Below are 13,265 nucleotides of genomic sequence, written 5' to 3'. Positions count from 1 at the left end.
TCGTTCTCTGTGTGAACGCTGGGGTTGTAATGGTACGTAGTAAATAAAACACGCTGCGTGGAGCACGGCCGTACCGAAACCCGTAGCGCGACGACGGAAACGAGTAGATCTACAAGCTATCAGCGCGTTGCTCCGCGACGCGATGATGGCTTGTAGATCTGCTCGTTTGACAAGAAGCGTTATAGGTCACCTGACCTGACACATTTCTCCTCTTGTTGTGTGTCTCTCTCTTGAAGTGAGAGAGAACGTTGAGGAATGTTCTCTCACTTTGAGTGAAAACACATTTTCAGCCAAACTTTCCAGAAGTACTTTATCTTATCTAATCGATAATGGCCCCGGAGTACCTTTCTATTGTAAATACCGTTTATTTTCTATTGTGTTTTACTTTACAACTGTTTTTCTAATGAAATCTTCTGCACAGTAGGCCTAATAGGTGTTGTCATGTCTATCATTCAGAGAGAAACAAGCCATAAAGAAATCTATTCTTTTAGATGACCTTGTTGTACTACTGTACTAGTGAACTGTACTGTCAATGAAACTACCCTTTTCTATGCAAACCTAAATCTAACAATCAATCAATCAATCAATCAATCAATCAATCAATCAATCAACCAATCAATCAATCAACCAATCAATGTGTTTCAGTGTATACAATACAATATCCAACAACAACAATAATATATAATAATACAAGTACAAATGCTCTGTTACAAGTAAAAGTTCTTCACTCAACATTTTATTTGTCTTAAGTAAAAATAACATATAATGGAATATGATTAAGGAATAGATCCTTAAAGGGATATTACACTTTCAAAGTCATTTTATCGTCTAATCAGGCTTTTATGAACACCCTGAACAGTTTTTAATTTGCTTGATTCAATATTTAGATATTTGATGTAAATGTTACCAGGCCCGACACGCCCAGGCCCTCTCCACATACACACCCATTGTAACTTCAAACTCCATTTTAACCATGATAGATTCATTAAAAACACCCGTTGTTCTTTCTGTTGACTCATACTACCCTCCTAATACGTGAGCAGGCCGTGTTTTTTCGATAATTTTTTTCATTAATTTTTAATAATTATTTGGTAAAATGAAAAATATTTAATACAAAAATGGATTATTAAAAATAAATGAAAAAAGTTATCGAAAAAACACGGCCTGCTCACGTATTAGGAGGGTAGTTTGAGTCACCAGAAAAAATAATGGTTGTTTTTAATGAATTTATCACGGTTAAAATGGAGTTTGAAGTTACAATGGGTGTGTATGTGGAGAGGGCCTGGGCGTGTCGGGCCTGGTAACATTTACATCAAATATCTAAATATTGAATCAAGCAAATTGAAAACTGTTCAGGGTGTTCATAAAAGCCTGATTAGACGATAAAATGACTTTGAAAGTGTAATATCCCTTTAATTACTTCTTACTCCAAACTGTCACAATACCATTAAACAAATTGCATGATGTCATGCTACCATTTCAGTGAGCAGTGGTGGCTCCTGACAAATCTTTCACTCTCTCACACACACACACACACACACACACACACACACACACACACACACACACACACACACACACACACACACACACACACACACACACACACACACACACACACACACAGAGAGAGAGAGAGAGAGAGAGATACTTTCTGTTTTTGAGCTGGAGAGACCCCTGTTACTAAACAAACAATAGACCTCCACAGTGGGGGTCGTTATCAGTGAGAACCAGTCATAAAACAGGTTTATCAGTATCAGGCTGAGACCAATGAGACCACCTGGGACTCAGGTGCCTTCGGATTGTGACATTCAGATGGGGTTTGAAGATGACATCACTTTTGGTGTAACACCTTACCAGTGGTGATAAAAGTACTATTTTCTTTCTTTTTTACTTAAGTAAAAGTATCATCAATACTGAAATGTGGAAACACTCAAATAAAAGTAAAAGTCCTCAAGCCAAAACTTGGCAGCAAAATATACTTAAAAGTACTCATTATGCAGATCTACAAGCTCCCCTGCGATGCATTGTGACATGTTATCAGCTTGTAGATCAGCTTGCGACCGAAGGTCGCAGTATAGCCTACCATGAGAAATGTCGAAGCTTGTCCTTCCGTAACGGAAGTGATGTCACGTTACATCACCTCATCAAAGATCAAACCCTGGATATCCATACTGTCACTGTGACATCACTTCCTGTTCCACTTTCTGATGTCCACTTTGCGATTTGGTCAAATGCTCCCGGCATACAGTCTGGCAAACGGAAATAAAAACGATGAGTGGGAGATACGCCACCGCTCCCTTGGTGCAGTAACAATAACATGTCCTACTGGAAGCGTTATGTCTCCTTTCAAATTTTCTGGGGGCTTTATTTCGTCTTTCTCTGGTGTTATTGGTGTCACCTCCATGATATTTTCAAACGTTTTCTTAAACTATACACTTATAACAATAATAGGCAGCTCGAATGGCTTTGTCTGAGCTATTGTGTTTCTGTTATGTTTCCAATGGGACTACAGTTCAGTGCAGCAGTGGCTACTTCCGATACTCGCCGTTCGGAAGCTACGGTTCCAGACTCTATATAGCATTCGGAGATTGTGGAATAGTTGTCTGGCTACGCGAGACTATTCCTTCTGTTAATATTAAGTCCATATGTATATGGATGGATAATTGGATATTAATAAAGGACCCCTTATCCCCATGTATGGAGATCACCGGGAGTCAAACCCAGGCCCTAACTCGCCAAGGCCCTGCTTGGCTTTACTAATTAACATTTGTTCTATGCCCATATATGGAGATCCCTGTCCCAATATTAAGGACATATCTGGGAATGCCCATATTTGGTAATGCCCATATATGGGCATGATATGTATATGGATATATACATTAAATTAATAAAGGATAAAATAAATAAAATGTCCATAGTATGGGCATTCCCAGATGATGCCCTGTTAGGGTATCCCCTTATGCCCATATATGGGTAACTGGTCCCATATACATCACTGGCCAGATGCCAAGAATTGGCGTGACCTCGCCCTTTAAGGCGAGGTCACATCGCACCCTGAGGTGTCTTACTAGTATAGACTATATATAGGGCTGAAGTGGTTAATGTATGTTTTGTAATAATACAAATCAACAAAGTAACTTAAGATTACAAATAATTGTAGTGGAGTAAAAAGTACAATATTGCCTCTGAGATGTAGTGGAGTAGAAGTTAATGAATTGAAAATTCGAAATACTCCAGTAAAGTAAAAGTGCCTCAAAGTACAATACTTGAGTAAATGTTCTTAGTTATTTAAAGAGGTGGTGCCATAGTTTTGTACTTTTTCTGTTTTTCATGTGTCTAGGAGGTTGAAAGTACTTCATTAGACCCCCTGATGTGGTTTTTTGAGAAATTATTTATTCTCTTAGTATTTGTTTGTTTTCTCTTGGGGATGCTGTCACCTTGTGGTGAAAAGGGTCAGTTAAAAAACACAGATACTAAGTGTGTTACAGTATCAACTCCTCCCCAATAGCCATTCACCCAACACTGTGGGGTGTGGCTATATCAGCTGGGTCACCACCCACCATGCCATCCATGCATACTTAATGAACTGGGGGTGTGGCCACATAAAAACCCAATTTTAACTCCTCCTGTATACTTTTTTGGAAAAAATCTTCCTCCTAGTATAATCATAATACTTGATAATCATGTTTTAGAGGGGGGGGGGATCATGGAACCACCTCATTAAATTACACCTCTGCACCTTACAATGGCCAGTCCCAGCTTTTAGTTACATGGTAGAATACAAATTCTCTTTCCTTCTCTCTTAATGGACGAGCCATCATCATCGTGAGTGTTTAGTGTGTCTTAAGCCTGATTTACAAGAGTACGATGGTGTCACAACACCTTGAAAAATCTAAAAGCACCCAACATGTTGCATGCACAAACGCTTGACACCATTGTTAGACAGAACATAATTTATTACGTTATTATGTTCATATCATTTTGCAGCATGTAGTATGTGTGCTGTTGTTCTTGTTGACATATTAAACAGGGCTTTCATCACTCCAGATAGCAGCAGCAGTACATTGTTAGATGTAAGAAATACTTACACCATCTGGATGGCTAGTAACTGAAATGTCAGTTACTAGCCTGACTTGAGGTACAGTGAAGAAATTAAGCATATTAAGTTTACAATATACAAGTGGGACAGTGATATCCACCATAAAGTGGTGGAAGATAATCATTTTGTCTTTTGGGGGATTATTTTCTTCTGGGGGATGTTGTGGGTGATATTTAAAAATAGAATGACAGAATCTAGTTGTTTCAGGATACTCCATGCCAAATTTCATAATGGGCCATGTGACCATTAAGACCAAATGGCCTAATATGGAGGGGCTTGTTATCAACTTATGATGGCCCAAGGTAACATGCAAACAGGTTATAATAATGCACACCCTGAGGGCTGGACCTGACTCCCAGCCTATACCACTTGTGGTGTATTTGCTTGTATTTGATACTGTACTGAATTCATTACACTGGAAACCAAAAATGTAAACCATGTAATTTAAATGTTATTGTTAAATCACATCAAACCACAGCATGCTGGGAATGGAAATATGTAACTTTTAACCACATCTACCCAAGCTTAGCTATTCTGGGGTGAACATTCTGTAGCATTCGGTATCTACAAGCTTACAACATGTGAGGTTGCAGATCATCAATTTTTAAATCTGGAACAGATTTCAACATTTCGTTGTTGTTCTGGCGCGACATACAGGGGACCTTTTGCCTATTGGCTGTCGCGGCCCCCCAGACAATGGGGGAAGGGGGGAAAAGAACTGCATTAGAGCCAATCGCAGGCGAGTTTAACGCTCCTCCAGACTATGGGTTACAAACGGCAACGGGAGTAGAGATGGGATTTATGGCTCTTTGAAGTGAGCCGGATCTCTGGAATCCGTTCCTTTCAAAGAGCCGTTCAAAAGACTGGCTCATTCTAGTTACTATAGTTACTTACTTTGTAGATTTTGATTATAATTACAACAAATAACTTATACAACCCTGTATACATTTATTTCTGACATATATATAGGTACATACCTGCCATTTGAAAATAGCCGATCTACAAGCTCACAATGCGTTGCGTTGCGACGCATTGTGAGCTTGTAGATCTGCTATTTTCAAATGATTTTTCTACATTTTATTAATTGGGAAAACCTGTGAAACAGGACATTCTGCATAATGAGTACTTTCTACTATATTTTGATACCCATACTTTTGTACATTTACTCAAGTACATTAACATTCATAAATAAGGATAACGTGCCCACATAACCCCTCTTCTTTTTGTTGCGGTCCATTTTATGTTGTATTTTCCAAAAAAAGCCTCTTTATTTTATTTTTATTTTATTTCATGTTTTTTTTATTGTGTTATGTAGGTGGTGGGTGTTTGTGGTGGTGGTGTTTAAAAAAGATGTAAAAAATAAATAAAAAGAAAAGAAAATTATTGCAACTATGGACATAAAATGTGAATTATGAATTGAAATCATTGCAATAAAAAGTATATATATTTTTAAGCTGTGACATCATTTTGTAGGCAGAGGAGAATTAGCCTGCTTCCAGACCAGAGACCCCGCCCACTCTCAGAGTGGACTCTTTCTCTGGTCTGGAGCTTAGTACATGAATCGGTTTTTATTTTCGGCTGTCCAATGAGCGCGCGGGGTGGGGGTGGGGGTGGGGTGGGTCTAACGAATATCCAATCCGCGCAGCAGTTGAAACGATTCAAACGAAGTTCACACACACACACGCACGAGCGCACTGATTTCACCAAGCTGTTTAATGTTGATTACAAGTTTCTGGTCGCAGTTCTGTGTGGAAGCAGTCACTGGCACAGACAGAGACACACACACACACACTCCCCGACGGTGCGTCGCGTCCACCGTGCGTCTCGATCACCGTGCGTCGCGATCACTCGCGCGCGGACACACGCGTGCACGCTCGCAAAAAAGTCCCCTGTAAATCGCTCAGAATGGAGCACAGTTTGAGACTAAAGCGTGAGCTGAGTCTGAAATCAGGCTAGAGGAGAATCTGCCCCCAGAGCATTTTCTGTCCCTCGCTATTTCAAAAAACGACTAAAAAATAACGACTAAAGTATCATTCTAACACTTTCCTTTCAACAACAAAGAGAAGAAAAATGTGTAAATAGTAAAAATAGTAAAAAGATTCACGGAAACTGGGGGCAGAAATTCTCCTCCTACAAAATGATGTCATACTTAACAGCCCCTATATATATATATATATATATATATATAAAAGTACGTTAACAATCCAAACTTCTACTGTGGCAGAGTATTTCCACATTGATTGCAGTATTGATATTTGTACTTATGTAAAGGAATTGCCTACTTTTCCCCACAACTGTTCATTTAGAAAGGAACGGCTCCTTACTGCGAACCGGATCCCATCGTTCATTTCAAAGAGCCGTTCAAAAGACTCGATTCGTTCTCGAACGTCCCATCTCTAAACGGGAGCCAGAGAGAAAAGACTCTGCAGCTGTACATCGGCTATCATTCTTTGTGTTATGCAACCAAATGTTTATTATACAGAGAGAATCATACACGTGTTGGACAATAAAAACATTGACAGCCAGGGGGAAAAAAATCCATGAAGGACACGGAATGCAATCGTTCACTCGCCGTTGGACTATTCTGGATGTGTGGCTAACGGCTAACGCTAACGTTAGCTAGCGCTAGCTGCAGGCTAACGCAGGCATGTTATACACAATTACTCATGGAATAAAACGGCGACCCAACTCTATGTTTGCTCTTCTACAAGCTCACAACGCGAGGAGGTTAAGTCTGTCAGAACCGTCAGATTATCTTTTGACTGAAGTTACACAAACACTGATTATGCTACATTTAGCACTGTTAGCCCGACCAATTTAGATAGGGCACGACACGAGTCACGGTGTTGCGCACGTTACGTAATAAATTCACTTCAACCTCGTGTTGAGCAGTTAAACCTATTTGCTACGTACGTCTACAAAAACGTTCATATTTCAAAGATAAAGTGCTTACTGAAGTCTCACAGATGTCACAGTATGGTACGCTCAAGCAGAATTACCCGTATCTTTCGTATTGTTTAATAAACAGCATTTTAATCCGATCAGACGTCATTTTCTGTTGTTTTTCAGCCATCATTTGACAGCCCTAAGATGGATACATAGATAAAGATAAAGATTGGAATCTCGGAATCTCCATATCAGTTGCATCACTAACAATAATTAAAAACTAACAATAGTCATAAGGGTAATAATAATAATATCTGGAATTTACATAATACTTTTACAGTTCACTACAGTAAGGCACAGAACAGTACCATAAAGCACAGTACACTACCATACAGTACAGTACAGAAGATACAGTACACTACAGTACAGTAAGGTACAGCACAATACAGTACAGTAAGGTACAGTACACTACAGCACAGTAAGGTACAGTACAGAACAGTACAGTAGATACAGTAAGGTACAGTACAATACAGCACAGTAAGATACAGTACACTACAATACAGTAAGGTACAGTACAATACAGTGCAGTAAGGTACAGCACAGTAAGGTACAGTACAGTGCAGTAAGGTACAGCACAGTACAGCACAGTACAATACAATAAGGTACAGTACAGTAAGGTAGTACAGCACAGTAAGGTACAGTACAGTACACTACAGTAAAGAAGCGGGGGTGGACTCTAGATGTGAGCGGCCCGAAGGGCCGCGAACCTCTGGTTTCATAAAAAGAGAAGAATATTGTGGCTACAAGCCATCAAAAGGGGGTTCCGGTGGTCCTAAAGTAGTGGTGTGAATGGCTCATTTCAGTCAGAGAACAGACTGTCTTCAACGATTAGTGATTACATTGTTGAATGTTCTGATCATGTATGCTTTACTTTACTTTACCTTTACCACTTTAGGTCCAAAAGTAACTGCAGACAAAGAATGCTGTGGAATAAGCGTAGTCTTTTCTAGGATCTCCTTTTACCACCTTGTACCAGTGAACTGTACCGTCATGAAACTGTACCTTTTCCTATGCAAACATCTAATAAAGTCTTCAATCAATCAAAAAAGTCATACTAGTGACTTGTAAATAGACTAAGCCTCTTTTTGGTTGTTTTGTTGTTTTTGTTTGTTGTTGTTTAACCTCTTTTTTTATTATTATTTTCTTTTCTGCTTTTGAAATGTTATCCAAAGGCTACTCGTTCTATCCGTTTTTCCTGTGGTGTGTGGTTCCTGTGTAAATAAGCCATAAAGCTAGGATCTCCTTTTAGTTGACCTTGTACCAGTAATTTGCGCTGTCATGAAACTACTTCTTCCTATTGCAAACTCTTCAATCAATCAATACATTACAGAGGCTGCCTGTGTGTGCGTGCAGTGGTGTCAAGTAACTAAGTAGGCTATATTTACTAAGTATACTTACTGTAAGTACAGCAGTTTTCAGATATTGTACTTTACTTGAGTATCTAATACTTTTACTTCTGCTCCACTTTATCTCAGATTCAAATGTTTACACCACTACATTTAGGTATTTGAACAATTTAGCCTACTACTTTGTAGTTATGATTACAAAATACTTTAGCTATTAAGTAGCATATATAGCTAAAGTATAAATAACTAAAGTAGGAATAATCAGGCTATCAAGGCCATTTGAAAATAGATTATCTACAAATAAAGCTCACAATGAGTCCTCTGCTATTTTCAAAAGATGTTTGTGAATTCCAGGATTTTATGTATTGATACTTTTACTTAAGTAAAACATTTGACGATTTGAGTAGGCTACTTTTCCCAACCACTGGCTGTGCTCGTGACAATGAGTGTGCTTGCATATCAATCAAAAACATTCACACAACAAAACCGGACGATCAGCGCGAATTAACATATTAATTACCCTGGCTGGACGCATAATTTCTCCTTTGTGAGACTTGTAGCCTATTGTATATTCTGAAGATATATGCCACACAGTCAAGAGCCCCTTAGTTTAAACCTTGTAGCATTTTAATTATAGAAATGAAAGACTAATCCAACTCTGAAACACCATTTTAAATCAGTGAACAAGTTATTACAAACAATGCATATTTAATCTACTTTGTTTAAAGTCGTGAAGACCAATTTTTATCATAGTCTTAACTTGACTAGAGCTGCTGCGCACATTAGCGCCCTCTATGTGCATCCCCGTTGATGCGTGCGCATCCTTTCTTGTTTACAAACAGGAAATTTGTCTATATGTATCCTGAGGTCATATTAGCTATCAACAACATGTTTTTGTACTCAACAATCTTCTAAGGTTAAATTAAGGTAGTGGATCAAAGCTCTTCTGTCATATCCCCAATGAGACTTCAACACAGAAGTTATGGCCAAAAAACATATTTTTGTTGCAAAGGATTGTGGGGAAAAGCTTAAAAAGCGTTTTAAAGCGTTTTGACACCCATTTCTAAACATTTTACACCACAACACCAAATTTGAAAGTTGTAGAACGTTGCGAGTTCTATCAGAGAAAAATAATAATAATTAAAAAAAAAAATAATAATAATAATAATAACCGCGACCGACACTGATATGTGAATAGTATAGGTTGGAGCAGTCTCAATTTCTACACAAATATAAGAATTAGCTCAGCCTGCGAATGCCCTTGCCAAATTTTTCAAAAATTGCAAGACAAACCCAACCTTTTCCGACTTTTATTTGGCTTTTTTTTTTTTTGGTCTTAAATTTATGTTTGTGCAGCGGGAGCCCTGTGCGTTTTTTTTGGGTCCTAAATTTATTTTTGGGCAGCGGGAGCCCTGTTCGTTTTTTTTTTTTGTCTTTGTAAAAACTTGTTGTAAAACACTCCTTGAGAAAAAAAAATATTCAGAGGAGTTAGCACCCGGTGTTACCCAAAAAGGATGTTGCCAGTTTTGGGCATTTCCTGTTGGCGCAGCCAAATAAACGCTGTATCTTCAGACTTGGCGCACCTGATTTAGGGAGGGTAGGCAAAAAATAAAAAATAAAGAAACCAAACCTCCCCCCCAAAAAAAGTCCAGACCTTAGGGACCCCAACGAGGCGTTGTGTGCTTGTAGATCGGCTGTTTTCGCTAAATGTGGTACACACACTTTTATATGAGATACTTAAATGGTTTCCTGTTGAAATAAGCTTAGTCTTTTCATGGATCTCCTTTTAGTAGACCTTGTACCAGTGAACTGTACCGTCATGAATCTGTACATTTTCCTATGCAAACTTCTAATAAAGCCTTCAATCAATCAATCAATCAATGCGACCCCATCGGCTGCGAGGTGTACTGCACTTAGATACATTAATACATTTTTAGGGAAACGACGACCGATCGGATTAAAATGCTCCTCTTTAAATAATACGATCATTACGGGACATTCTGCTGGAGCGTACCCTATGGTGACATCCGTGAGCCTTCACTAAGCAATTTATCTTTGTAATCTGACCGTTTGTGTAGACGTACGTAGCAAATTGGTTAAACTGCTCAACAGCAGATTGTGTTGAATTCACATTGGCGCAGCGTAGCGTCTTTACATTTAGTCCAATAATGCTAATCTACAAAGCAATCCATCATGAATGACAAGCCTATACTATTGTTGCATTTAGGCTCTTTATTAAACTATAAGCCTGTGTTTTATTGCTACACAATAATGGTAAACTAGCCCTTACCCGTTCAAAGATATGAGCTCCAAAATGATGTGCAGTGTGTGGGTTATGGGATGTGCACTGTGCATACAGTATATGAGGGATGGAAAGTAACTTTAACTGGTGCTTGCATGCTAATATGTAGGAGCATCAATGTAAGAAATACCCGTTCCATTTAACGGCTACAGAGATACTGTGTACCGATCTGCATGATTTTTGGACAACATCTGTAACAGGGCCAGAACCCCCCCCCCCCCCCCAACCCCCCCGCCCGCCCGCCCGCCCGCCCGCCTGCACACACACACACACACTCCCCCCCCCCCCCCCCCCCCGTGTGTGTGTGTGTGGGTTTGTGTGTGATTGTGCATGGCCTGAACAACAGCGCCCCTCCCTTAACATGTGTGGTCACAAAAGGTACTGTAGGCTAAATAGATATAGATACACCATAAAAATGCTATTATACAGCATACGATTTGTGAAAGTGACAAACGGGCTTCACAGTTATGTCAGGTGTGTTCATATGCTGATGGTGATGCGATTTCAGATCAATTGCTCCAGCCACCGAGGAGAAACGCTGTTTCATACAGACAGACAGACAGACAGACACTCACTCACTCACTCAGACAGACATTCGCAAAATTATAGTATAGATAAAGTAGCTTACTCTAAAATAATCCATCCATCCATCCATCCATCTTCAACCGCTTATCCAGCATCGGGTCACTGGGGTAACAGTTCCAACTGAGATTTCTAGAGTTCCTTAATAATAATAATTAAAATAAACAATACTAATGATTATAATTGCGACCGTCAGGTCGCAGTTACTATGAAAACCTCCACCGCCTGTCTGTCCGTCAGTCTGTCTGTCACGTCACATCACACTTTTTTGCCCCTATCCATGTGAAATTTTCCACACACAATCCTTGTCTGCCAATCCACAACCTCCACCCTTCCAGGGACCCCCGCAGCTCCAGGGACCCCCGCCAAATTTTTTAAAACACATTTTTGAATACTGCTCCTACAGTTTTTGCCCTAAAATCGCTACACAGTATGTCTACACTTATCTCATCGACATGGATCTGTCCCATATAGCGCCACCATCAGGTCGATTTTTTAACACATTTTTGGACCTAAACTTTTTTTTTTTCTAAATTTCTTTTTTCAAACTTTTTTTTTTTTTAAAAACATTTTTTTTCAAACTTTTTTTACACTAACTTCAACACACCAATCCACCAGATTTTATATTGACTGTGTGTCAATTCTTGTTGGCAAAGAGATTAGGGAAACTAGCTGATGTCGATCCCTGGCATTCTGTGGCTGCTTGGCAGCAAAGTCACAACCCCAAACAGTAATAGTAATATAGATAGATAGATAGATAGACCACACCATCGTGCTCAGCCGTGTTGTCACCCGAGATCTTCTGCAGATGACAGGTCTTGGAGTTGAAGCGGAAGTCCGATGTATAGAGAGTGAGGAAGGGTGAGAGCACAGTTCCTTGAGGGGCCCCCGTGTTGCTCACCAGCACATCGGACCGACAGCCCTGCAGTCTCACAGACTGTGGTCTTTCTGAAAGGTAGTCTGTGATCCATGCCACAAAGCCCTTGTCCACCCCCATCAGCGTAAGCTTCTCCGCAAGCAGAGACGGTTGGATAGTGTTGAAAGCACTGGAGAAGTCAAAAAACATAATTCTGACTGTGCTGCCCAGATCTTCCAGATGGGTGAGAGACTTATGGAGCATGTAGGTGATGGCGTCATCAACCGCAATATCAGCCTGGTAGGCAAACTGAAGGGGGTCCAGGTGATCACTGACCACCGGTCTCAGTAGGTTAAGAACCAGCCGTTCAAAGACCTTCATGACCTGTGATGTCAGGGCGACTGGTCTGTAATCATCGAGGACCGAGGGACGGGTCTTCTTAGGCACTGGGACAATGCAGGAGGACTTCCACAGCTGTGGTACCTTCCCCGTCCTCAGGGAGAGGTTGAAGAGATGCGTGAGGGGGACAGCAAGCTGCTCCGCGCAAGCCTTAAGCACCTTAGAGTTGATGTTATCAGGTCCCGCTGCTTTCCTGGTGTTGACTTTTCCGAGTTGGCGCCTCACTTGCTCGGTGGTGAGAAACAGGGTGGGTGGGGGGGGAGATGGTGCAGGGGAAGAAAGAGGGCGGCAACCGAGGTCACCGTTTGACCCAGCCGCTGCTTGTTGAGCATTAACAGGAGCACCGTCAAACCGATTGAAAAACCGGTTCATCTCGTTTGCCAGCTCCTCCGTGCCTGACACAGTAGAGTTGGCAGAGCCGTACCCCGTGATCTTCCTAAAACCACCCCACACTTGTCTCGTATTGTTCTCCCTCAGGGAGTTCTCCAGCTTAGCTTTGTAGCTCCCTTTTGCCTGAGCCTTGACTGTTTTAAGCTCCTCCACCACCACCCTCACGCCCTCCGAGTCACCTGCATGGAACAGATCCCCTTTTCTCTTAAGGAGGTGAATGATTTCTTTTGTCATCCACGGCTTGTTGTTAGAGAAGCAGCGAACCTTCTTAGTAGGAACACACACCTTCTCGCAGAAGCAGATATAGTCAGTGATAACCTGACAAAGGCTATCTACATCATC

This window comes from Nannobrachium achirus (assembly GCF_963921795.1).
Source record: "Nannobrachium achirus genome assembly, chromosome: 17".
Lineage (NCBI taxonomy): Eukaryota > Metazoa > Chordata > Actinopteri > Myctophiformes > Myctophidae > Nannobrachium > Nannobrachium achirus.
This window is presented reverse-complemented; position numbering follows the sequence as displayed.